Consider the following 26,217-nt stretch of genomic DNA (forward strand, 5'->3'; position numbering starts at 1 on the left):
GTGTATGTGTGTGAGTATGCGTGTGTGTATGTGTGTGAGTATGCGTGTGTGTATGTGTGTGAGTATGCAAGTGTGTGGGTGCATGTGTGCACACTCAAACCGAAAGGTCAGGGGAAAAGCATTCTCCCCACTAGAAGCTGGAACCTGAGGAGGGCAAATGCTTCATTATTTAGATTCGAAAGCTACTCATTAGGCAAGACTAGAGCACTTAGGAAGAAAAGCTGACCTACCAGTGTAAAATGTTATTATAAGTAATGACAATGATTATAGGATGAGGGTGTGAGCTGAAAGAGGGAAAGCTGGAGAGGTTAATGTCCATTAACTACCGAGAATTAGGATATTGGCTTCTGCAGACACCTCTGGCTAAGCCCAACGGTCTGTTTATTTACCTCGTAGGAAGCTCTTAGCACATCAAAAAGGTATTTCAAACACAACCCTCACCCCCAACAATTAGCTTTGGGAAGAAGAGTAAATATGGATGCAATTTATCACTCTGAGGGCCCTACTATCGGAGACAGGTGCCTGTCAGTGAAATAAAACAGACCCCAAGCCCAGCCAGGAAGATCAACCCAGAAGCAGTTTGCTAATTTGCTGATCATGGGTGGACAGTCGTTGCTCAAGGGCTTTGGTGACACACAAACAATTCATATCTTTCTGCTAATTCTCATAATCTGAGTCAAATGTTTCCTTTTGGAACCAGTGGGGGAAATAATGACTCAGGAGTGGGTTGAGTCAATTTCACTAGCTTTGCTTTGTCCCCCTTTAACTTAGAAATGTAATTAGAAAGAAATGGAATACTGTTGGCAAAGAGCCATGGGAGAGGGACGTGATTGGAGGGGACCATCCATCCCAGTTGGCCCCGGACCGAGGGGTTTTCTGCAATGTAGGACTCTCTGTGCTAGGACTGGGACAGTCCCGGGCGAGTGGGGACGGTTGGTCAGTCACCCTACCTATTCCCCCTTTCCCATGGCCCCATGCAGGTGTCGGGCAATCCCAGCCGGGAGTAACAGTGGGTAAAAGTTGGCTTGTAGTTGCCTTTAAGAAATTCTAGGCTGGGCACAGTGGCTCATGCCTGTAACCCCAGCACTTTGGGAGGCCAAGGTGGGAAGATCGCTTGAGGCCAGGAGTTTGAGACCAGCCTGGCCAACATGGTGAAACCCCATCTTTACTAAAAATAAAAAAATTAGCTGGGCGTGGTGGTGCATGCCTGTAGTCCCCTACTTGAGAGTTGAGGTAGGAGGATTGCTTCTGCCCAGGAGGTCACAGCAGTGAGCTGTGATCATGCCACAGCACTCCAGCCTGGGCAACGGAGCAAGACCCTGTCTCAAAAGAAAAAAAGAAATTCTACCTCCTCCCATATGGCAAAACAGACTGTGAACCCATTAGCAACAGGAATGTGATGTCGCGTGGGGCCTGAGTGGGAGTAGCAGAAACCAAGGGAACAAGTCCAGAGAGACTTCTGATAGGCGACTGCGCGAGGGTCCGAGAGCTGATCTTATACTGATGACTTTACCTTCCCAGGGAACTCTTGATGGGAAACGGCAGGGCCCTGTGACATTCAGCAGATTCTGAAATTTCTGTCCCCTCCTCCATCTATATCTGAGCGTGTTACAGAAACCAGGGCAATAATGCACACTTTATTCACGAAATGCATATAATTCTACCGTTTCAGCTGGTTCCACTGCTTCTGAGATTTTGTATATAAATATCTATGCGTGTGCGTTTGTGTGTACATTTCTTGACATATTTACGAAGCCCCAGTTTGCCAACCTTCAGGGCATAATGCAAGAACTATTTTTCATCCTAATCTGCTGTAATGACATGTTTTATTATACTATTTCAGCTGTTTCCATTGCTTTCGCTGTTTCATGTTTTATGTATTTTAACTAATGCTTTAATTTTAGTACGTTGTGCCCTAAGGTGACTTCACAAGGCTTACTTTGGAAGATCGACGGGGATTCACAGCAATGGCAATTGAAGACTCTACCCACACCCAGCACGACGCAGATGTGGAGATGGGAACGGAGGGCAGGGTGGGAAGGCTGGCAGCTTAGGGCCTGGTGTTTGTAACACCGAGATGTACAGTCACCCTAGGTTTGCTCAGGGCTTTAGCCCAGTTTTAGCCCCGAAAGCCCAGCATCTCAGAACCTGCTCAGTTGTGGACAAACCAGGGTGGTTGGTCACCCTACCAAGATGACGGGCTTGATTTTAATATTTGGTTAGGCTGCTTCTTAAGAGGTAGGAGGTGTCTGTCTCAGTGTACCAAAGAAAGGGCCTGAGGTTTGGCGTCCCCTCCTCTTAGTTTCAAGCCCAAGCTCTGCCAACACTGTAATAGTCATTTGAATCTGATGAAGTCACTTTAAGCCTCCGTTTCCTCATCTGGAAAATGGGGCTGGGAAAGCATCTCCTGGAGACCTGCTGTCAGGGATAGAGGGAGCGGTCCATGTTCTCTGCCTGGCACTTAGGGAGTGGTTGAGGTGGCGATGCTTCACTAACCAGCTGTGGGGTCTTGGCCTGATCATTCCTCTTCTCAGGGGTTCCCATTCCCTTTTCTCCTACCTAATAATGAAGGAGTCAGACAGGATACTTTTATTTTTTTAGAGATAGGGTCTCGCTCTGTCGCCCAGGCTAGAGTGCAGTGATGCAATCATAGCTCACTGCAGCCTTGAACTCCTGGGTTGAAGGATCAGCTAATTAAAAAATATATTTTTTGAGAGAGACAGGGTCTCACTCTGTTGCCTAGGCTGGTTGTGAACTCCTGGTCTCAAGAGATCCTCTTTCCTCAGCCTCTCAAAATGCTGGGATTACAGGCAGGAGTCACTGTGCCCGACCCCCAGACCGGATACTTTTGAAGTGCTCAAAGTCCACATCCTGAGGCAAAGTGAAGGGCAGAGGCCACCACCTAGACCTTCCAGACTTAAGCATCAAGGAGTCCCCTTAGCCTGTTTACACCCTTCGGCAACGGGGGCAGAGGAGCACAAGAGGAATAATAGTAATAATAATAGTGGTCGTAATAATAATAGCTTCTGTTTCCAGAGAGCTTACTGCGTGCCAGGCAAGCCCTGTGTTAAGCATTACTCTTTACCTTCCCGTTTGATCCCTTCCACAGGACACATGGGAATAAGTGAGAGGATAACACCCATTTTGCAGAGGAGGAGATGGATATTCAGAGAGGTGAATATATATATTTTTTGACATGGTGTCTTGCTCTGCTGTCCAGGGTGTAGTGCAGTGGCACAATCTTAGCTCAATGCAACCTCTGCCTCCCGGGTTCAAGTCATTCTGCTGCCTCAGCCTCCCAAGTAGCTGGGATTACAGGCACCTGTCACCATCCCCGGGTAATTTTTGTATTTTAGTAGAGACAGGGTTTCGCCATGTTGGCCAGGCTGGTCTGGAACTCCTGACCTCAAGAGATCTGCCCGCCTCAGCCTCCCAAAATGTTGGGATTACAGGCGTGAGCCACCACGCCTGAACTGAAGGCGTTTCTTGAAGACCACATAACAAGAAAGTGGTCAAGCAGGCATGTGACATTCGTGACTCCAACGTTCACCACGATATCCTGCAGCCATCTTGTCTGGAACATCCCTGTCTGTTCCCAGCCCATGGTAGTAAATGGGGCGGCACCCAGTCTTTCATACCTGCTTGTCTCCTTCCTCATTTTCCCTCCAACACACCAGACTCTGGGTCCTCCTGCCTCTTTTGGGTCTTAAGCAGAAATGTCATTTCTTTCTTCCTTTTTTTTTTTTTTCTTTTGTGAGATGGAGTTTCACTCTTGTTGCCCAGGCTGGAGTGCAATAGCGTGATCTTGGCTCATCGCAACCTCCGCCTACCGGGTTCAAGCTGTTCTCCTGCCTCAGCCTCCTGAGTAGCTGGGATTACAGGCATGTGCCACCACGCTCGTCTAATTGTGTATTTTTAGTAGAGATGGGGGTTTTTCCATGTTGGTCAGGCTGATCTTGAACTCCTAACCTCAGGTGATCCACCCACCTTGGCCTCCCAAAGTGCTGGGATTAGGCGTAAGCCACCGTGCCTGGCCCATTTCTTTCTTTTTAATCCCCATGCCCTCTCTTTGAAAACCTCCTCTTCACACTGCAAAGTCCAGCTCCTCTGTGTCCAAGACGATATCCTCTTAGACTCCTACTAGTGGCTTACTTGCTGATTCAGCATTGGGTCTTCCCTGTCCCTGACATAACATGACGGGAAGTCAGTGGAAAGTTTTTCAGTCAGAAAAGCCCCAGCTGTCTCACTCATGTGCCCTGGATGGCAATTGGCCATCCTGTTTCAGATCCTGGAGATGTGCTACCACACACCACTGTGTTTCATTCTCACTGGGCACCAGGAGGCGGGCACTGGGAAGAAGACACCATCATTCTTATTTCCAGATCTGGCTAAGAAAATTACACTTTTTTTCTGTCCAGGCGCGGCGACTCACACCTTTAATCCCAGCACTTTGGGAGGCCGAAATGGGTGGATCTCTTGAGATCAAGAGTTCAAGACCAGCCTGGCCAACATGGTGATACCCCGTCTCTACTAATAATATAAAAAGTAGCCGGGCATGGTGGCAGGCGCCCGTAGTCCCAGCTACTCGGGAGGCTGAGGCATGAGAATCATTAGAACCCAAGAGGCAGAGGTTGCAGTGAACCAAGATCATGCCACTGCATTCCAGCCTGGGTGACAGAGTGAAACTGTCAAAAAGAAAGAAAGAAAGAGGGAGACAGAGAGAGAGAGAGAGAAAGAGAGAAAGAAAGAAAAGAAAGAAAGAAAGAAAGAAAGAAAGAAAGAAAGAAAGAAAGAAAGAAAGAAAAGAAAAGAAAGAAAAAGGAAAAAGAAAATTACAACCCATGGGCTGGCTGTTTTTGTCAATAAAGTTTTATTGGACACAGCCATGTGCATTCATTTATGGTAATCCATGGCTATTTCTACACTACAGCAACAAAGTTGAATAGTTGCCACAGAGACTGTAATGCCTCGCAAAGATATTTACTATTTGGCCCTTTGCAGAAAAAGTGTACCAACCCCTGTAAATCAAGACGAAGAGCGGAGGGTCAGAGAAGCTTTAGCAACTTGCCCTAGTTTTCTCAGTGAGCCAAGGACGGCCTGGGGCTCAAATCTGAAACCCCAGATCTTAGGGCAGGTTTCTACGCCCTGAACTCCATCCTTGCTTTCTCCCAGGGCTCCCTTTCTACGCCCCAAACTCCATCCTTGCTTTCTCCCAGGGCTGCCTTCCACGGAGGTTCCCGGTGCTCTGCATTACACCCCACAGGTGGCTCTTGCCTGGCTTTGGGGGGCTCAGGGCAGCAGCCAGCTGGAGACTTCAAGTACAGGCACTTAAGGCACGGTGGGACCAGAGAAAAGAAAGTTGGCTGGAGAAGTTTTGTTTATTTGTTTGTTTTCATTTTTTGAAGGCTGGAAGTGCATTTGCTAAAGAACCTCACTTCTACCGATCGATCTCATTTTCCACGCACTTACAAACGGACCAGAGGTTGCAAAAGTGAGTCTCTCCTCGCTTCTACCGATCTCGTTTTCCACGCACTTACAAACGGACCAGTGGTTGCAAAAGTGAGTCTCTCCTCGCTGAACTGCTCTGCTGTTTCCAGTTTCTGAGGGGCCATCTCGGGCAAGGCTTGTATGGGGCAGGGCCTTCTCTAGGTCTTGGGACCGCCCCTCATTGCAGGAGACAAAACTCCTTCCCACATCCCACATCCAGGCTTCTCTGATGTCCCCTCCCCCGCACCCAACCCGCACCCATCTTCCCTGTTTCAACCCTCCAACTCCCCTCTCCCCAGCATCTCCAGGGGTCTGCGTTCTCCTTCCCAGCCCTGGGAGCTTTATTTCAAGCTGAGATACAATGACAGATCATGTTCCTTTTCTCTTTCCTTCTTTTTAATAAAGCTGTTTTGTGTCTCCACACCACCCCCCTTCTGCATTCCTTGCATCTTAGTCTTCCCGTCCCCCTCCTGTAGGAAATGTCTAGGATTCTCTCACTGGGGTGTAATGGTTAAATTGCTACCAGCTGATTAAACAGCAGCAGTCGAAGCTGTAATCCTCAGCGTTCAGGAACCTGGGAAGGCAGGGACGAGTGCTCTGACCGCTTAGCCCCTGCTGACCCCCCTGCCAGGCGCCCGCCCAGTTTCACCCCTTTCATTTGTCCCGGGTTGCTTAATAGAATCTGCTGGGAAGGGGCGAGGGGCTGAGAAGGAGGAGGAAGGAGGAGGGAAGAGGGAACAGGGAAGAGGGGAGGAGGAGAGGGTCCCTCTACCAGCTCTGGCTCAACCTCCAAGGAATGTTGCTCCCACCCCTGTCCCTTTCCTGCCCCCCTGTAAAACCACACACACACACACACACACACACTCTCTCACACATGCATATACTCACATTAGTGTACACACTCACATGTTCACACACTTACAGATACTTGCATACTCACAGCCACACACACAAACCCACATGCTCCCTTGTTCATACACACAGCCACACACACACTTTCTCAAACTCATACATACAGACACACATACACACTCATGCTCACACACAGTCACATATGCATAAACGCATGATCACACACACACACAGCCACACACGTTCACACACTTTGATACCCCCCAGAGCCAGTCTCTTTCTCATTCTCTGCAGAATGAAGACCACATGAAGGAGAAATCCCACCTGCCCTGCTGCTCCTCCTGGGAAAGCTTCCTCCCCGCACCTGCCCCCCCATATAGGGAAGGGTCAGAAAGATGGGAACTGTGAGATCAGAGACCGGTCTGGGAAGCGGGAAAGTGCAGGCTTTGGGTGCAGGCAGCCAGCTGCAGGATCCTGGAGTCAGGACTTCCTTTCTTCCTGCCTCTCTGAGGATCGAGTGGGAAAAGCACCCAGCCCAGTCAGGCAGGCACAAAACATGTGTTACCTCGATGATCTGTGCTGGGTGCTGGGGTGCAGTGCAGCTGGCATAGCCTTCTGCACCCTTGAAAGCAACGTGTCCCTTGGGCTCCTTGATGGACACTTCCCACCCTTGGCTCTTCACCTGCAAACTGACCTGTGACCATCATATGAGACCCTGCGTGTGCAAAGGTGTGGCCACAACTTAGCACATGCCAGGGTCCCACGGCGATGGTTTTCCTGTATGATTAACGTTGCTGTCGATTCAGGCTCTGGACTAAGAATAGCAGGGGGCAGCCAGCCTCCTTGGGAAAGTTTATTTCCGTGGAAAGTATAGTTCAGATGAGTGAGGATCTGGCCTCGATTCATCCTCCCTCCCTCACACTTAGTCAGAAACCAGGGAAGGGCCTACTGGATGGAGGGGGAATTGGCTCACAAGCACTGGAAGTTTGCCACTGCTCCAAGTACGCTGCTCTCTGAAGCAACCTTTCTCTTTCCCCCGGGAGAAAAAAGCCTCCAAGCAGGGTGTAGGAGAGGGCAGAGGGAATGGCTGCCGAGGGCCCTAGGCCAGCCTTATTTCTGTGCAGCGGGTTGAATGGTGTCTCCCATTCATGTCCACCTGGAAACTCAGAATGTGACCTTTTTTGGAAACAGGGTCTTTGCAAATATCATTCAGGTAAGAATGAAGATGACATCATACTGGGTTAAGGTGAGCCTTTTTCTTTTCTTTCTTCTTTCTTTCTTTTTTTTTTTTTTTGAAACAGAGTCTTACTCTGTCACCCAGGCTGGAGTGCAGTGGCGTGATCTCGACTCACTGCAACCTCCGTTTACCAGGTTCAAGTGATTCTCCTGCCTTAGCCTCCAGAGTAGCTGGGATTACAGGTGCCCACCACCACGCCCAGCTAATTTTTGTATTTTTAGTAGAGATGGGGTTTCACCATGTTGGCCAGGCTGGTCTCGAACTCCTGGCCTCAAGCGATCCTCTGGCCTCAGCCTCCCAAAATGCTGGGATTACAGGCATGAGCCACCATGCCCAGACCAAGGCGAGCCTTAAATCCAGTGTGAGTGTCCTAAAGAAAGCTAGAGAAGGACCTAGAGACTGTGAGGACAGAGGTCGACATTGGAGTGATGCAGCCACGAGCTAAGGAACTCCAGGAGCCACCAGAAGCTAGAAGGATACTGGAAGTGACATTTTGATTTTGGACTTCTGGCCTCCAGAACTGGGAGAGTAACACATTTCTGTTGTTTTCAGCCATGCAGTGTGCGGTAATTTGTTACAGTAGCCACAAGAAACTAATATACTTTGCAAAGCATGTGTCAATGATCCCATTTTACAGATAGGAAAACCAAGGCACAGCGAGGGAAAATCCTTTGCCTAAAAATCACACAGTTGGTTGGAAGTGAAGCCAGGATTCCAGCCCAGGTCTGTGTGATTCCAGCACCTGGACCCTGGACCACTGAGTTCACAGAGAAGGGACATTTCTGCAGGGGAGAGCTGTGGTCAAAGAGAGGAATAAAGGCAAGTGTTGGCTTCCTCAGAAAGCGGCAAACAGACCGGCAAGGAAGCTGTGGCAAGGGGTCCGGGAGATGGGACCCACTGTCTCAGACATCTTCCCCTAGGCTTAGAGTCCACATCAGGGAAGGGTTGCTGAGAATTCCACTGGGGTTTCTCCCAACCCCTCCCCCACCCCTCAATCTGGAGAGCCAGGTGGTTATGAGACAAAGAAGCAAAGGACCTCTGGTCACAGCTGACCAGAACATTCTTCCTGTCTTGGAGCTGCCCTGATCTTGCAGTGGGCAGTGAGCTACTACACCTGCCCTCTGGGAGGCTGAGTATTTACCTAGAGGCAGTGCAGGGGCTGCCGGCCTGGGAGCAAAATTTAAGGAAGCACTTGTTCTCAGGGCCATGCATGATGTTCAGGGTCGTGACTTGCGTGAACCTGAGAATGAGCGCCTCCTTAAAAATTGCACCTGGTTTGCCTGGCCCTATTCCCGGCCCCACCCCAGGGGTAATTTATCAGAGGAACAGAGGGTATTTGGGGTCCATTGGCAGCTGGTAGGTGCAGAGTCACACAGACCTGGGCTTGAATCCTGACTTCAGTCACTTAATAGCTGGGCGACCATGTATGGGTCTGATCTTTTACTTGAGCTCAGTTTTCTCATCTATAAAATGGGGATTATAGAATAAAACTGACCTCATAGGTGGTTGTGGGATTAAATGAAGAGTGTCCACATAAAGTACCCGGCACTCAGTAATGTTAGCTTATTATTATCTTTTTTTTTTTTTTTTTGGCAGCTTAGAAAGAGGAAGTTCGTGGGTTGCAAAGTGAGTAATGGCTGCATCTGGGAGCTGATCAAAGGTGGCCAGCCAAGTTGAGTAGCCAGTTAGTTCGGTGTATGAGACTTAACAACACTGGTCATTTCTTTCTTTTCTTTTTCTTTTTCTTTTTTTTTTTTGAGGCACTCTGTTGCCCAGGCTGGAGTGCGGTGGCATGATCTTGGCTCACTGCAACGTCTGCCTCCCAGGTTCAAGCGATTCTCCTGCTTCGGCCTCCTAAGTAGCTGGGACTACAGGCGCACGCCACCAGGCCCAGCTAATTTTTGTATTTTTTAGTACAGACAGAATTTCACCATGTTGGCCAGGCTGGTCTCGAACTCCTGACCTCAGGTGACCCACCCGCCTCAGCCTCCAAAGGTGCTGGGACTGCGCCTGGCCAACACTGGAAATTTCTTGTTTAAGAAAATTCCAAGCTCATACTGGGAGGGCGAGGCCAGGACATGAGGCTGCAGTGGACATCCATAGCTGCAGGGAGCCTCACTCGCTAGGCTCTTCCACATGTGTGAAGCCATCACATTCCTCTAGGCACCGCCCAGGACATCTCCTGCTGGAGGAGCGCTAGAGAGTGTCCCGGCTCCCCCTAGATCCACCTCTGACCATCTGATCTGGTTACTTCCTAACGTGCTGTTTGTTTTCCTCTAGACCAGAGAGAACGTTGAGCTGGGTCATTGGCGATAAGGGCAGGTTGGGTTGAGCAACTGAATCTGTTCCTTATCCAAGCAACAGATCTTTTCTAAAGTTCAGCTCTGGTCAGATCCACTGCCCACGAAGCGGTTCAGACAGCCACCACCATCAGTTCATGATTCTCCAAGCCAACAACAGCGTGTGGTTCACTAGCCTCCACAAATGCTGACAGGTTAAGGCAGACAGTTCCTTGGAGCAGTTGACCTGGCTTTATTTTATTTTATTTTATTTTATTCATTTTATTTTATTTTATTGAGACAGAGCCTCAATCTGTTGCCCAGGCTGGAATGCAGTGGCCGGATCTCAGCTCCCTGCAAACTCCGCCTCCAGGGTTCAAATGATTCTTGTGCCTCAGTCTCCTGAGTAGCTGAGATTACATGTACATGCCACCATGCCCATCTAATTTTTGTATTTTTAGTAGAGATGGGATTTCACCATGTTGGCCACGCTGGTCTTGAACTCCTGGCCTCAGGTGATCTGCCCGCCTCAGCCTCCCCAAGCGTTGGGATTATAAGCATGAACCATGGCACCCAGCCTTATTTTATTTTTTGAGATGGAGTCTCACTCTATTGCCCAGGTTGGAGCGCAGTGGCACAATCTTGGCTCACTGCAGCCTCCGCCTCCCGGGTTCAGGTGATTCTCTTTCCTCAGCCTCCCAAGTAGGTGCGGTTACAGGCATGTGCCACCACGCCTGGCTAATTTTTGTATTTTTAGTAGAGACGGGGTTTCACCATATTGGCCAGGCTGGTCTTGAACTCCTGACCTCAGGTGATTCGCTCACCTTGGCCTCCCAAGGAGCTGGGATTACAGGCATGAGCCACCACACCCGGCCCACTTGACCTGCTTTGACTTTTTAAGCCCATTGATTTGCTCTCCTGTCCCTTGTTCCCACCCTAGAGAGAGAGGCATGCATCCGATGTTCCTATTTCTGGACTTTTTTTTTTTTTTTTAAGGGCTGGGCTGCCATCTGCCCAAGTCAACACCCACCTAATTTTCCGGCGTAAACTGCAGCCCTCGTTTGCTTCCTCGAGCTTGGCCTGAACCCAGCACCTTAATCTGTACCTTGGCCAGGCTCCCAATGCAGATGCAATGTGTACGCTTCCCCATTAGCACAATTATCACATCACTAATGAGGGCTGCCACCATTTATTGAGCTGTTACTATATGCCAGGCTCTGTGCTAAAAGTTTTCCCCAGATCATCTCATTTAGAACTGGCATTAACCCGACGAGCAGATGATTATTTTATGAATGAGCACACTGAAGCAGAGAAATGGGAGTGCTTGACCAAGGTCACCCGTTTGGGGAAGCAGGGCGAGTACAGGTCAGTTCCACTGCACACTGCAGGCCCTGAACCTCCCAATCAACTATACTGTTCTTTAGTTACCTGCAACTTCATCCCCTCTACCGCTAAACCTGGCTCCCTATGTCCCCTAGGGTATTGGATTTTTGAGAACAGGAAGGCACAACTATTATTTTAAAGAAATTATATGAACTGGTGGGGCGTGGTGGCTCACTCCTGTAATCCCAGCACTTTGGGAGGCCAAGCTGGGAGGATCACGTGAGCCTAGGAGTTCAAGACCAGCCTGGGTAACATAGCGAGACCTTGTCTCTACAAAAGAATTAAAAAGATAGCCAGGCGTGGTAGCACGCCCCTGTAATTCCAGCTCCTCATGAGGTGGGAGGATCACTTTAGCCTGGGAAGTTGAGGTTGCAGTGAGCCATGATCACACCACTGCACTCCAGCCTGGGTGACAGAGCAAGACCCTGTCTCAAAAAAGAGGAAAAGAAAAGAAATTGTATGGGCTGGGCATGGTGACTCACGCCTGTAATCCCAGCACTTTGGGAGGCCGAGGTGGGCGGATCACTGGAGGCCAGGAGTTGGAGATCAGCCTGGCCAACATGATGAAACTCCGTCAATACAAAAAATACAAAAATTAGCTGGGTGCGGTGGTGTGTGTCTGTAATCCCAGCTACTCGGGAGGCTGAGGCAGGAGAATCGCTTGAACCTGGGAGGCAGAGGTTGCAGTGAGCAAAATGGTGCCACTGCACTCCAGCCTGGACAACAGAGTGAGACTGTCTCGAAAAAAAATAAAAAATTATATAAACTTACAATTAAATAGATTACATTGAATTGAAAGATAAAAGTAATAACACTAAAACTCCTCACTTCTTAATTTACTATGTTCTCCCATTACCTATGCTCTTAAGATTATTATATCTGTTTGGTGAAAATTCTCTACAGTGTCTGCTCCTGTGCCTGTCTTCCCAACTCTGTGTTCAGTGACCTCCCCTTGGGAGTTTGAGATTGACTTTGGTGGGAGTATTTACACCATGGAAATGGGCAAATGCTATATACCAGGGTTTTCCTCCAGAGAACTAGTTATTAAACATTGACCAGCACCACTGATCACAACATTTGTGGTAGGTATTATAAACCCTTTTAACATATGAAGCGACTGAGGCTTAGGAATGCTAAGTGATTTGGCCGAGGTCAATGGCTAGGCAGTGGTGGAGCCAGAATTCGATTCCAGGTCATGTCATCTCTACTGCGTGGATATACCTTCGCGATTGCTGAAGAAGGAAAAATAAAACAGAAGCTCACTCCTTTCCAACCTACTCCCGCCCCAGATGCTGCCTTGTGTCTGATTAGTAGAAGCAGAAGGTTGTCGGAGTTGGTTCCAATAGAAGAGTAGTAAGTCCTTGGCCTGGAAAGGAGGGAGAGTGAGACAAGAAGATGACAAGTTAAAGTTTTAAACAGACTGAAATCTCATTCCACTCACTTGAGCATTCAAGAGCTAGTGCTAAGTTGGCCAATTAAGAGTAATTTCATCTCTAGCGCCTCTTCGAGAGTTATTTAAATAAGACTTTAGAATTAATCTTTCATTTATCCCAAGAATGAAACGCCATTCCTACCCTCCACCCTCCCGCCACACACACACACACACAAATGGAGCCACTCTTTTCAAAAGGATGAAGTGTGGTTTAAATTAACCTTATTCATCCCACACCTGAGCTGCGGTTCTTCCTGAACTGTGTGGACCTAGCGTTAAGTTGTTGCTTCTTTCAGCTCCACGAGTATTTTTAAGTAGATTCAAAGTCCCTCTTGTGAATGAATCATGAACTCAGCAAACATCAGAAGAGCCTAAAACTCATCAATTGGTAAATATCATTTGTGCAGTGTTTAAGAGGGCAGATAACTTGCCTCCTCATACAACCCTCATGCAGATGAGAAGTAAGTAATTAAGTCCATCTTAGCCATCTCCTCCCAACTCCTTTATTCTTCCTCGTGAGGATCTGCGGTCTCAGTCTTTGATCTTTCTTTGCTCTGTCCTGAAGTTTCCCCGGCCATGGAAGGAGTCTTGAGCAGAGTGTGAGAATGGCCAGGTGGCGGAAGTGTCTGAGAAGATCCTGCATCGATCCAGAAGCAGTGGGATAAGGAAGGAGCACTGGATGGAAGTCAGGTGTCCTGGGGCCCAGCGCTGGCCCTGCCACACATGGTGTGAGCGCTGAACCCCTGTCCACCTAGCAAAGGTCACATGATGTCCTGGACCCCTGTCCTGTCCTGGACCCCTGTCCTGTCCTGGACCCATGTCCTGTCCTGGACCCCCTGTCCACCCAGCAAAGGTCACATGATGTCCTGGACCCCTGTCCTGTCCTGGACCCCCTGTCCTGGACCCCTGTCCACCCAGCAAAGGTTACATGATGCTGTCTGTAAGCTTCTTTTTATGGTTCTGATATCCAAAGCCACTTAATAGCGTGGAACTTCCCCTTCTCCAGTTTAAAAGGTTAAATATGTATATCAGGCTGGCTGGGCTCAGTGGCTCACGTCTATAGTCCCAGCTACTGGGGAGGCTGAGGTGGGAGGATCACTTAAGCCCGGGAGGCGGAGGTTGCAGTAAGCCAAGATCGTGCCACTGCACTCCAGCCTGGCTGACAGCGAGCCCCTGTCTCAAAAACTGTATATGTATATAAAGGCCTACATTTTTGGTTAGGGAGAGAAAGAGAATGAATAAGAAGCTGGTTCTTGTATCTTGAGTCATTACAAACTCCTCTCTCTCCCCCTGCCTGAGGCGTCCTCCTTCTTCATTCTCTATTCAGTTTGCAAGGCTGTTATTCCTGCCAAATGAGTCATTGATGTGGGAAAGTTAATTTATTTTGGCAGACATCACCATTGCTCCGAGAAATAGAGACTATGCACCTACTGTCGCAGAAGACACAAATTATCGTGGTGATTCATTCATTCCTCCCTGCATTCATTCATTCCCAGAATACGTGATTGTTTCTGGAACATACACAAATGGGCAACCCTACCTGTTGTTTTCTGTCTCAGAGAGTAGATGTGAGAATTAAATGAGGTAATATGTAAAAGTGCTTATATAATAATAATAATAACTAATCCTGATTGAGCACGTATTATGTGTCAAGCTGCGTGGTAAGTCTTTTACCTGCTTTATTTATTGTCTTTGATCCTAACGCTGCTCTGCAGGGCAGGGATAATGAGTACTTTATTTCAGAGATTCAGAGATTGAAGCTAGGGCAGGTCAAGGTGACCTGGCCACAAGTCATTACACAGTGCACAAGTGGCAGAGGGAAGCCAGCCCTGAGTCTGGACTTGAAAATATTGCATCATGACCCATATTTATAAGGTATTGATCACAAGGCAGGCATTGGACTTAGAACTTGCTTCTTCTCTCCCATCTTACTCACTTGTCACACAAAACACCTGTGACGTGAGTGCTGTGATTAGCATCTCTATTTTCCAGCTAAGCAAACTGAGATTTGGAGAAGGGAGACAAGTTGCCCAAGGAGTCTCAATTACTGCAGAGCAGAGCTGGGTGCAGGGACAGGAGTCTGGGCTCAGAGGACATTCTGTCTTCACTGTGAGCAGAGAGAGCAGAGAGCTGGCACTTGGGATGTGGGTGTGCCATTTTTGTTAGCCACACTTACCATGAGCACCATGGTCACTCTCTCCAGGGCGCACACATGGTCCCAGGCAATAGATCCTGTGACAGAGACAATGCTGTGGGTTCACCAAATCTTATATTCAGGCTCTGAGACACACAAAGGGGCCCCGGCAATTGCTGAGCGCTGACTAATGGAATGTGGGAGTAAGTGATGAAGGTCACTTCCAGGTTGAGCCTTAAAAAAAACAAAATCCTGTGATCCTATATCTGCTGGCCAGACACAGCAGAGAGTCCCTTGGAGGATCCTGAGATTTTGAAGGACAACGAAACTATCAAATGGAGGATGCCTGGATCCCTGAGTGACTGCATGGAGCAAAGCTCTTTCCAACCTCCCAATTGAGCTGTATTGGACTGTGGTTTGGACCTCAACCTTTACTGGGGTACTCACTGAGATAGGGTTGTTTTTACAGCAGTTAGCTACCTTTACTCATACAGATGTTTTAAGAAGTGTATTGGTGCAATCCTAGCTCACTGCAGACTTGAACTCCCGGGCTCAAGTAATCCTCCCACCTTAGCCTCCTGAGTAGCTGGGACTACAGGTGCCAGCTATAAGAAGTGGTTTTTTTTTTTTTTACATAATCATATTTTGGTCTCGAGTTGCCTTGGGAAAGGGCTTGCCTCCACCAGAACTCAAGCTTCATGAAGGTCTATTCCCTTGCTTTGGGTGCAGGGCCTGGCACACCATAGGTCCTCAGTAAATATTTGTGGAAGTGACTGAATGAACCTCCCATCTCAGAGGTCCTTTGCCCACAAGGACACTTCCTGGATGATAATGGGAAGAAGGTCTTATTCACGTGACTCAGTCCTTCATCCTCTCCCAACTCACTCCAGCTCACCTTGCATGTCTCCAGTATGGTTCTGGGAGGACAATCCTAGCAGTAACATCAGGAACCTGCCTGTCAAACAGATGCCACTCTACAAATATCACGCTGACTTCACATCATCCCAATTGGCTGTAAAATCTGGGAAAAGCCAGGCAGAGTGGGCTCCGAGCTGCTCACACCACATTTAGATGTTTACAGAAAACCAATGCACAAGGATTTGCTCGAAAGCTAAATTTCCTCTTAGCCAAAGCCCAGAAATACCTTTTAAATCCTGAGCAAATAAGCCAGAGAAGAAGGCATTTTCCCTTTGACTGAGCCTTCAGAGCCTGGAGATCTTCAACTTTTCAAAGAATCAAGCTTGCTGCAAAAGACAGACTTCATGGGGATGGGACTCCCTCGCTGGCCACAACAGAGAGACTTTGCAGATTTGCCCTTTCGCCCCAGACCAGATGGCAAAAACAGCCACAAGCCCCAGGCCTGACTTCAGACTGCAAATAGAAACAGCCCCGGAATGCACGTCTAGGTCCACTCAGAGAGAGAACGCTGGCTCAAAATAAAATAAAAATGAGCAATTGTTTTAAAAAACTAACCAAACAAACAAAACCCTCTCCTGGTGGAGTGCTGAGCTGAGCGTGATGTACTCTGAATACAAATTTGCTATAACCAGCACTGACATTGACAATACTGGCTGTCACTTATTGAGCACTTACTATGTGCCAAGCGATGGCTTTACACAGGAACCCCATGGAATCCTTAAACAACAACCTTCTGAGACTGGCATTTTATTATTTCTCTTTTATAGATTCAGAAATGGAGGTGAAGAGAGGGTAAGAAACAAATTCAGGGCCGGGCACGGTGGCTTATGCCTGTAATCCCAGCACTTTGGGAGGCTGAAATGGGTGGATCACTTCAGGTCAGGAGTTTGAGACCAGCCTGGTCAACACGGTGAAACCCTGTCTCTACTAAAAATACAAAAATTAGCTGGACATGGTGGTGCATGCCTGTAGTCACAGCTACTAGAAAGGCTGAGGCAGGAGAATTGCTTGAACCCAGGAGGTGGAGACTGCAGTGAGCCGAGATCCAGCCACTGCACTCCAGCCTGGGTAAGAGAGCAAGACTCTGTTTCAAAAAAAAGAAGAAACAAGTTCAGTAGTCCCAGCTAACTTGGGAGGTTGAGGCAGGAGGATCCCTTGAGCTCAGGAGTTTGAGGCTGCTGTGAGCTATGATTGTATCACTGCACCCTAGCCTGTGTGACAGAGCTAGACCCTGTCTCTAAAAAATAAAGAAAGAAATAAAATTAAAATTAAAAAAATTGTTTAAAAAAGTAACAAGTTCAGTTTCACACAGTTAGCAAGTGGCTGAGTCTAGATTCTAACCCAGCATGTCTGGGATTAAGCAGGTCTCAGTTCAAAACCCAGCTCATCTGGCTGTATGACCTTGGGCAAGTTATTTAGCTTCTCTGAGCATCAGTTTCCTCATCTGAAGACAAGAATAGTAACAGTAACTATTTTGTGAAGATGATATATGCAAAAGTACTGAGAATGTTCTTTTTCTCTCATTGCATTTGTGCATTGTTTTATGTATAATGCATTATTCATACTGCTGGCAGGTGGAAGCAGAACCCTGCTGCCCGTGTCTGGGTGGGCGAGAGACTGGGGAAACACGGCCAGGAAGCAGCCCGGCAGATGGGGGCTGAGCGCACTGGCAGGGGCAGGAGGAGGTAAGTAAGCAACCGGAGAAGAGCTAAGGGGTCCTCGTGGGATTAGCCATGAGATTCCTAAATCCATAAGCAAAAATTGTGAAAATGGGGCCAGGGGCGGTGGCTCATGCCTGTAATCCCAGCACTTTGGGAGGCTGAGGCAGGCAGATCAGCCTCCCAATTTGAGACCTGACTGGCTAACATGGTGACACCCCATCTCTACTAAAAATACAAAAATTAGCTGGGTGTGGTGGTGCATGCCTGCAATCCCAGCTACTCAGGAGGCTGAGGCACAAGAATTGCTTGATCCCTGGAGATGGAGGTTGCAGTAAGCCAAGGTCGTGCCACTGCACACCAGCCTGAGCGACACAGCAAGACTGTCTCAAAAAAAAAAAAAAAAAAAGTGAAAATGGTCCCCTGATGTGGCCTCCACTAGATACAGCCACCAAGGGCACCCCTGCTTTCTCCTTGCAGCGGGGAAAATGATTCTGTTGAGCAAGAAGAAAGTTGTGGGGCTGTGGACTTCTGGGATGGTCAGGCAGTGCCTGGCAGAAGGAAGGAGTGAGGTGAATAGGAAAAAACAGAAAGGCAGTGTGCTTGTTTCCTGTGGCTGCTGTAACAAATTGTCACAAGCTTGGAGATTAAAACAACAGAAATTCTTTCTCTCACGATTCTGGAGGCCAGAAATCTGAGATCAAGGTGTTGGCAGGGCCACGCTGCCTCTGGAGGCTCTGGGAGAGAATCTTTCCTTCTCTTTCAGCTCCTGGTGGCTGCGGGCATTCTTTGGCTTGTGACCGCCTCCCTCCCATCTCTGCTTCTGTCTTCACGTGGCCTTTTGTAATTGTCTTCTCTCTTCGTCTTCTCTTGGAAGGATATTTGTTGAGCCAGGCACAGTGGCCCATGCCCTGTAATCCCAGCTACTGCAGAGGCTGAGTTGGGAAGAGCACTTGAGGCTAGGAGTTTGAGACGAGCCTGGGCAATACAGTAAGACCCCATCTGAAAGGTCAAAAAGAAAAGAAGACAACGAAAAATAAGAAAGAGCGAGCGAGAAAGAAAGATCTCATTTAGCACCCTCAAAAGCACAAAAAAAAAAAAAAAGGAAAGAGACACTTGTCATTGAATTTAGGACCCTCCCTAATCCAAGATAATCTCACCTTGAGATCATTCATTTAATTATGATTTCAAGGTCATATTGGAAAAAAGTGCTTCCAAAGGCTTTTCTTTTTTTTTTTGAGATGGAGTCTCGCTCTGTCCCTGAGGCACTGCCACTGCAGTGGCGTGACCTTGGCTCACGGCTCACGGCAACCTCCACCTCCCAGGTTCAAGCAATTCTCCTACCTCAGCCTTCCTAGTAGCTGGGACTACAGGAGTGTGCCACCACGCTCTGCTAATGTTTGTATTTTTAGTAGAGATGGGGTTTCACCATGTTGGCCAGGCTGGTTTCAAACTCCCGACCTCAGGTGATCCGCCCGTCTCGGCCTCCCAAAGTGCTGGGATTACAGGCGTGAGCCTCAGCGCCCAGCCCCTGTGGACATATCTTAGGAGCCCACCCTTCAACCCACCTAAGCTAAGGAATATTCAGGTTGATGCTACTCAAAACTTATAACCATTAATGATTTCAAGCATAAGAAACTATAGACATCCATTTACTCAGAACCCACATTTAACAGATGCTAACATTTTCCCATTATTTCTTTAATCTCTGTCTTGGAAAAAAAAGATATAAAGCATTACAGACACGTTTCTTTTCTTCCTTCTCTCCTTAGAGATAACCACAAGCCTGAACTTGGTCATTCATTCTCATGCTTGTAATTATACTTTCACTACATATATATGTATCTTTAAATAATGTATAGTTTGTGTGTCCTTTAAAAAAATTTTTATAAATAGAATGATATTTAGTCTTTTTAAAATGAATAGCTTTATAGTGACAGAATTCATGTATCATAAAATCAATCCTTTAAAAGTATACAATTCAGCAGTTTTTACTATTTTCACAGAGCTGTGCAACCACCAAAACATTTTCATCACTCCTCCAAAAAAGCCCATACCTATTAGCCATTGCTCCTCCCCCTAGCCTCTGGCAACCACAAATCTACTTTCTGCCTCTGGATTTGCAAATTCTGGAGATTTCATATAAATGAAATCATATAACATATGATCTTTGGGGGCCTAGTTTTTAAAATGTGGCCTAATGCTTTCAAGATTCATCCATGTGGTAGCATGTATCAGTATTTTATTCCTTTTTGTGGCCGAATGACATTTCATTGTATAGATGGGCCACATTTTGATTATTCATTCAATTGATGGACATTTAGGTTGTTTCCACTTTTTTGGCTATGATGAAAAATGCTTATAAGACCATTCATGGGCTGGGCGCAGTGGCTCACACCCATAATCCTAGCACTTTGGGAGGTCAAGGAGGGCAGATCATGAGGTCAGGAGTTCGAGACCAGCCTGGCCAATATGATGAAACCCCGTCTCTACTAAAAATACAAAAATTAGCCGGACGTGGCGGCACGCACCTGTAATCCCAGCTACTCAGGAGGCTAAGGTAGAAGAATCGCTTGAACCCGGGAGGCAGAGGTTGCAATGAGCCGAGATCGTGCCACTGCACTCCAGCCTGGGCAACAGAGAGAGACTCCATCTCAAAAAACCAACAAACAAAACAAAACTAAACAAAAAAAAACAAAAACATTCATGTACAAGTTTTTGTATGAACAAATGTTTCAATTCTTTTGGGTATATAATTAGAAGTAACATTGCTGGGTCATATGTTAACTGTGTGTCTATATTTTTTGTTTGTTTGTTTTGTTTTGTTTGAGACAGTGTCTTGCCCTGTTGCCCAGGCTGGAGTGCAGTGGCACAATTATGGCTCACTGCAGCCTCGACCCCCCAGGGCCCAGGTGATCCTCCCATATCAGCCTCCCAAGTAGCTGAGACTACAGGCATGCAGCACCACACCTAGCTAGTATTTTGTATTTTTTGTAGAGATAAGGTTTTGCCATGTTGCCAAGATTGTCTTGAACTCCTGGGCTCAAGCAATCTGCCTGCCTCAGCCTCCCAAACTGCTGAAATTAGAGGCATCAGCCACTGTACTCAGGTGTATGTCTAATTTTTGGAGGAAATGCTAAACTGTTTTCCAAAGTAGCTGCCGCATTCTACTTTCCCAGCAGCTATGTATAAGGGTTCCAATGTTTTCCCATCCTTACCAACACTTATTATTGTCCATCTTTCTGATTTTAGCCCTTCTAGTGGGTGTGAAGCGGTATCTAACTGAGGTTTTGAGCTTCATTCTTCTGATGGTGAATGATGTTGAGCATCTTTTCATGTGCTTATCGGTCATTTTGTATTTTCTTTGGAAAAATATGTATTCAAATTTTTGCCCATTTAAAAATTGGGTTATTTTTCTTTTTATTATTGAGTTGTAAGTGTGTATATGTATACACCTACGTATTTCTGCATTTTATTGGAGTGTTTAGTCCACTTATATTTAATGTAGTCACTGATTTGGGGAGGTAATGTAATTACTGATAAAGTGTCTAATTTTTCTTTCTTCTTCTTTTTTTTTTTTTTTTTTTTTTGAGAGACAGGATCTCATTCTGTCACTCAGGCTGGAGTGCAGTGGCATAATCATGGCTCACTATAGCTTCCACTTCCCAGGCTCAAGTGATCTTTCCTCCTCAGCCTCCTGAGTAGCTGGGACTACAATAGGTGTACACCACCATGCCTGGCTAATATTTGTAGATATGGGGTTTCACCATGTTGCTCAGGCTGGCTCAAGCAATTCACTCATCTCAGCTTCCCAAAGTGCTGGGATTACAGGCATGAGTCACCACACCCGGCCAAGTATCTAATTTTTCTACTTGTTTTCTACATGTCTGTGTTTCTTTTTTTTTTAAGACAGGGTCTCACTCTGTCACCCAGGCTAGAGTGCAATGGCATGATCTTGACTCACTGCAGCCCCTGCCTCTTGGGGTCAAGCAATTCTCCCACCTCAGCCTCCTGAGTACCTGAGATTACAGGGGCGTGCCACCATGTCTGGCTGATTTTTGTACTTTTAGTAAAGATGGGGTTTCACCATGTTGGTCAGGCTGGTCTGGAACTCCTGACCTCAGGTGATACACCCGCCTCAGCCTCCCAAAGTGCTGGGATTACAGGTGTGAGCCAACGTGCCCAAACTGTATCTTTTTTTAAAAAACCTCTTTTCTTCCTCATGGCCTCCCTTTGTATTCAATAGATATTTCCTAGTGTACCATTATAATCCCCTTGTTGTTTCTTTTGCTATATGTACATTTGGATTTATTTTCTTAGTGGTTGCCTTGGAGATTACAAGTAACATCTTAGTCTAAAACAATCTAGTTTAGATTAATACCAACTTAATTTCAACAGTATGCAAAAACTTTACTTCAATATAGCTTTATTCCCTACCCTCTTCTTTGTGCTATGGTTGTCATAAAGATTACATCTTTCATATTATAAGCCCATCAACACAAGTTTGTGGTTTTTCCTTTAAGCAGTTGTCTTTTAAATCAGAAAGAATGAACAAAAATTAATACTTTGTACTTATCGATGTTGTTACCTTTACTTGTGCTCATAATTTCTTTGTGTATATTCAAGTTACTGACTGGTGTCCTTTCATTTCGCCTGAAGCACTCCCTTTAGTATTTCTTATAGGGCAGGTCTCCTGGCAATAAATTCTCTTATTTTGTGTTTATCTGTGCATGTCTTGATTTCTTGATTTCTGAAGTATGGTTTTGCTAAACATAAAATTCTTGGTTGGCAATCATCTTCTTTCAGCTCTTTGACTATATCATCCCATTGCTTTTGGAACACTGTGGTTTCTGATGAGCAATCTGGTGCTAATCCTATTAAACTAATGAGTGGCTTTTCTTTGCTTTCAAGATTCTTTCTTGGTCTTTTGCTATTAGCACTTTGACTATAACACCTAGATGTGGATCTCACATCTAGGAGTGAGGTAGGAGTTTATCCTATGTGGCATTCATTGAGCTTCTTGGATGTAGAGATTAATCTTTTCCATCAAATCTGGGATATTTTCAACCATGATTCTTCAAATATTTCTTCTGTCCCTGTCTTCCTCTCATTTCCTTTTGGGATTCCTTTTATGTGTATGTTTGTATTCTTGATGGTATCCTACAGATCCCTGAGGTTCCATTCATTTTTCTCCATTCTTTTTTCTTTCTCTTGTTCCAAATGAATGCTCTCCATTAACCTGTTCAAAGGTTTGCTCATTCTTTCTGCCAGCTTAAATCTGCTGTTGAACCCTTCTAGCATATTTTTTTTTAATTCCAGTTATTGTACTTTTTGACTCCAAAATTCGTATTTGGTTCTCTTCTATAATTTCCATTTCTTTATTGATATCTTCAGTGACACATTATTCTCATAGTTTCTTTAGTTCTTTAGACATAGATCCCTTTAATTTTTGAACATATTTAAAAGAGCTGATTTAAAGTCTTTGTCTAGTAAGTTCAACATTGTGGCTTCCTAAAGGACAGGTTCCTGTGTATGGATCATATATTCATATATTTTTTTCATGTTTCATTTTTAAAATTGAAAACTGGACATTTTTAGTAATATAATGTGGCAACACTGAAAATCAAATTTCCCTTCTCCCCAGCGCTTTTGTTTTAGTTGTTTGTTGTTGCTATTTGTTTATTTAGTGACTTTCCTGGACTTATTCTGTAAAATCCATATTCCTTGTTGTGTGTGGTCACTAAATACTCTGCTGGGTTTGCTTAGTGGTCAGTTACTTATTGCACAAAGATGTCCTTATAGCTAGGCTGTTAATTAACTTCTTGTAAGGAGTAGAATGAGAGTAGGAGTTATATTCTTGGTTAAAAATAAATAAATAAATTTATTTATATATATAGCTTTTATCTGTTCCCTCTAAGGCCAGACTCTAACGGGCATCTCTGCCACTCTCCTTCTGCAGCTGCAGATCTTTTCTCAGTTGAGCTTCAGATGAGACCACAGCCCCAGCCAGCTTCTTAAGTGCAGCCTCATAAGAAACCGTAAGCAGAGAACCAAGATAAACCATGCCTGAACTCCTGATCCACAGAAACTGTGAAATAGTAAGTGTGTATTGTTTTAAGCCTTGAAGCCTGTGGGAATATATATAGTAACGTGTAACTAATATGGCAGGGAAGGACAGGTTGCCAACCTTTGGAATTCTATGGGTCTACTTTAGAATGAGAATTTGTGGGTCTCTCACCCCACGAGACAGCAGAGGACCTGGGTTCCAAAGGTTTTCCTTTTCTGTCTCCCTGATGTTGAGGTCTTGCAGGCAGGAACTATGTGTATGCTCCCAGTGCCCTGTCCAGTGTGCAGCACAGCCTGGGTGACCCATCATTATTTATTGAATGCTAAATTGATGAGTGGGACCCAATGCTCTTCATAGGATCAGGGGAAACCCAGCTGGAATACACCACAAGCAGGACTTGAAGCTCCTCAGGAACAAGGTCAGAGACTAGGGCTATAATAGCTGTTTTGTCTCTTTTTATGAAAAGCTTTTACTGAGAAGTAAGAGCATGGTTCCAGGCCATGACAGTGACACCACGAGTGTGTGCTGGTCTCAAGGGAGGCTTAAGTATTAAGGGCAGTGCAGGGTGGTGACTAGTTGTGGCACAAGGGTGTCGGAGCCCATCAGGTTTGACCCAAGATCCTGACTGAGTCCTTCCTGGTTCCTTTCATTGTTAAGCCTGTTTTCTATCTGTAAAATGGGGTTAACAATGGTCCTATTGGCTGGGCATGGTGGCTCACGCTTGTAATCCCAACACTTTGGGAAGCCAAGGTGGGTGGATCACTCGAGGTCAGGAGTTTGAGACCAGCCTGACTAACATAGTGAAACCCCATCTCTACTAAAAATACAAAAATCAGCTGGGTGTGGTGGTGGGCACCTGTAGTCCCAGCTACTCGGGAGGCTGAGACAGGAGAATGGCTTGAACCCGGGAGGCAAAGGTTACAGTGAGCAGAGATGGCACCACTGCACTCCAGCCTGGGCAACAGAGCGAGATTGTCTCAAGAAACATAAACAGAAACAAGCAATGGTCCTTATCTTGTGGGTTTGTCATGAGGATGAATGAACACATAAAATTCTTAGCACATAGTAAATGCTCAGTTAATACTTTTCACAGGAAACATGTTTGGAAAGATCAGCTAAATGTAAGTTGGTGACTCCCACGCAGCTAAAATTGTGTACATTGAAGCCTGATTTTCTTTTCCTGGGGCCTCAGGAAGCTGGTTCTACCCAGTACATGCCAGATAGATGAGGAAGCTTGGGGAGAGGGGCCTGGGAAGGAAGGTGGGTGATGCTGTCTAAGAAGTCAATACTTCCTCTTTCTCTTTCTTAGAGAAGTACTGCTGCCCAGACCCAAAGAATTGCTGGAAACAGAACTAGTCTGATATTAAACAGAGTAGTAACCATGCACTTGAGATAATTTGAGGGCCACATAGAATGTCCACCTACCCCCAGACTCACCTTGTATCAGTCTATTCTCACACTGCTATAAAAGACTACTTGAGATTGGGTAATTTATGAAAAAAAGAGGTTTAATTGACTCTCAGTTCTGGAGGCTATACAGGAAGCATGGAGGCCTCAGGAAACTTACAATCATGGGGGAAGGGTAAAGGGGAAGCAGGCATGTCTTCACATGGCGGCAGAAGAGAGAGCAAAGGGGGAAGTGCTATACACTTTTAAACAATCAGACCTCGGGAGAACTCACTCACTATCATGAGAACAGCAAGGGGGATGTCTGCCTCATGATCGAATCACTTCCCACCAGGCCCCTCTTCCAACACATGGGAATTACAATTCTACATGTGATTTGGGTGGGGACACAGAGTCACATATCACACCCTTAGGTCTATCATTGTGCCTGGGAGTTCCACCATTCAACCTGCTTCTAAAGGTCCCTGGGAAATGTAATTTGTCAGCTTAAACTCAACCACATCTATTCAGAGCCTATTGCATGTAATCTGCTCTAGGGGAAAGATCTATAAACGTTTTCCTTATACTTTACACGGTGCTTTTATACAGCTAATTTCATCACTGCAATAATGTTATGAGGTAGGTATTTATGATGATTCCCATTTTGCAGAAGAAACTCAGGCCCAGAGAGGTTAAGGGGCTTATTGGGAGGCCAGGCAGATGTCAACTGGCAGGGCTAGAAAGCCCATCTGGAAAGCACATCTGAAAACTCCAAGTTGTTGGTGTTTTCTTGCTCATCTCAGCTGCTCTCAGGAAGTTTACAGGAAACAGACAAATTGGCCAATCAAGAAATGGTCAAGGGCTTTCAAACTGGGTTCCCTAGTATTCCCCTGAGGTCTCCTGAGTGTTAAGAGGTGAGAGAGGGTTGGATAGTGTGCGTGGCAGTAGGTCTTGGGCTCCCCAACACACTTTGACAGGATCTCCTCTTTCTTCTGCCTTTAGAGGTAAAAGTGTTCGATATTTCAGGGGAGATAATACAACAGTAAAACCGAACAAGAATTTCTTGAATATCTATTGTGCATTCAGCCTGGAGTGGGGTGGGGAGGAAGGTAGCTTCAGGCAGTATAAGAAGAGCTTACAAAACAACCCACATGTGAAAACTTGAAGACTGATAAGAAATTAAATAACAGCTCAATATAGCAACAGAAGCACTGTCCCATAGCCATGTCTGGTTCCCTAATTAATGACTTTGGCAGTGACTTGGGTGGTCAAGAGAGAGCCGGGAAGTGTTGAGCGAGTAACCCAGCCCCACCCATGATCAGCAATAGGGCACAGGAGCCCGGAGCGATGAAACCTGGGCTGGACAAGTTTTGACAGAGAGAAG

Source organism: Pan troglodytes, chromosome 10 (genome assembly GCF_028858775.2).
Source record: "Pan troglodytes isolate AG18354 chromosome 10, NHGRI_mPanTro3-v2.0_pri, whole genome shotgun sequence".
In the NCBI taxonomy this organism is placed as follows: domain Eukaryota; kingdom Metazoa; phylum Chordata; class Mammalia; order Primates; family Hominidae; genus Pan; species Pan troglodytes.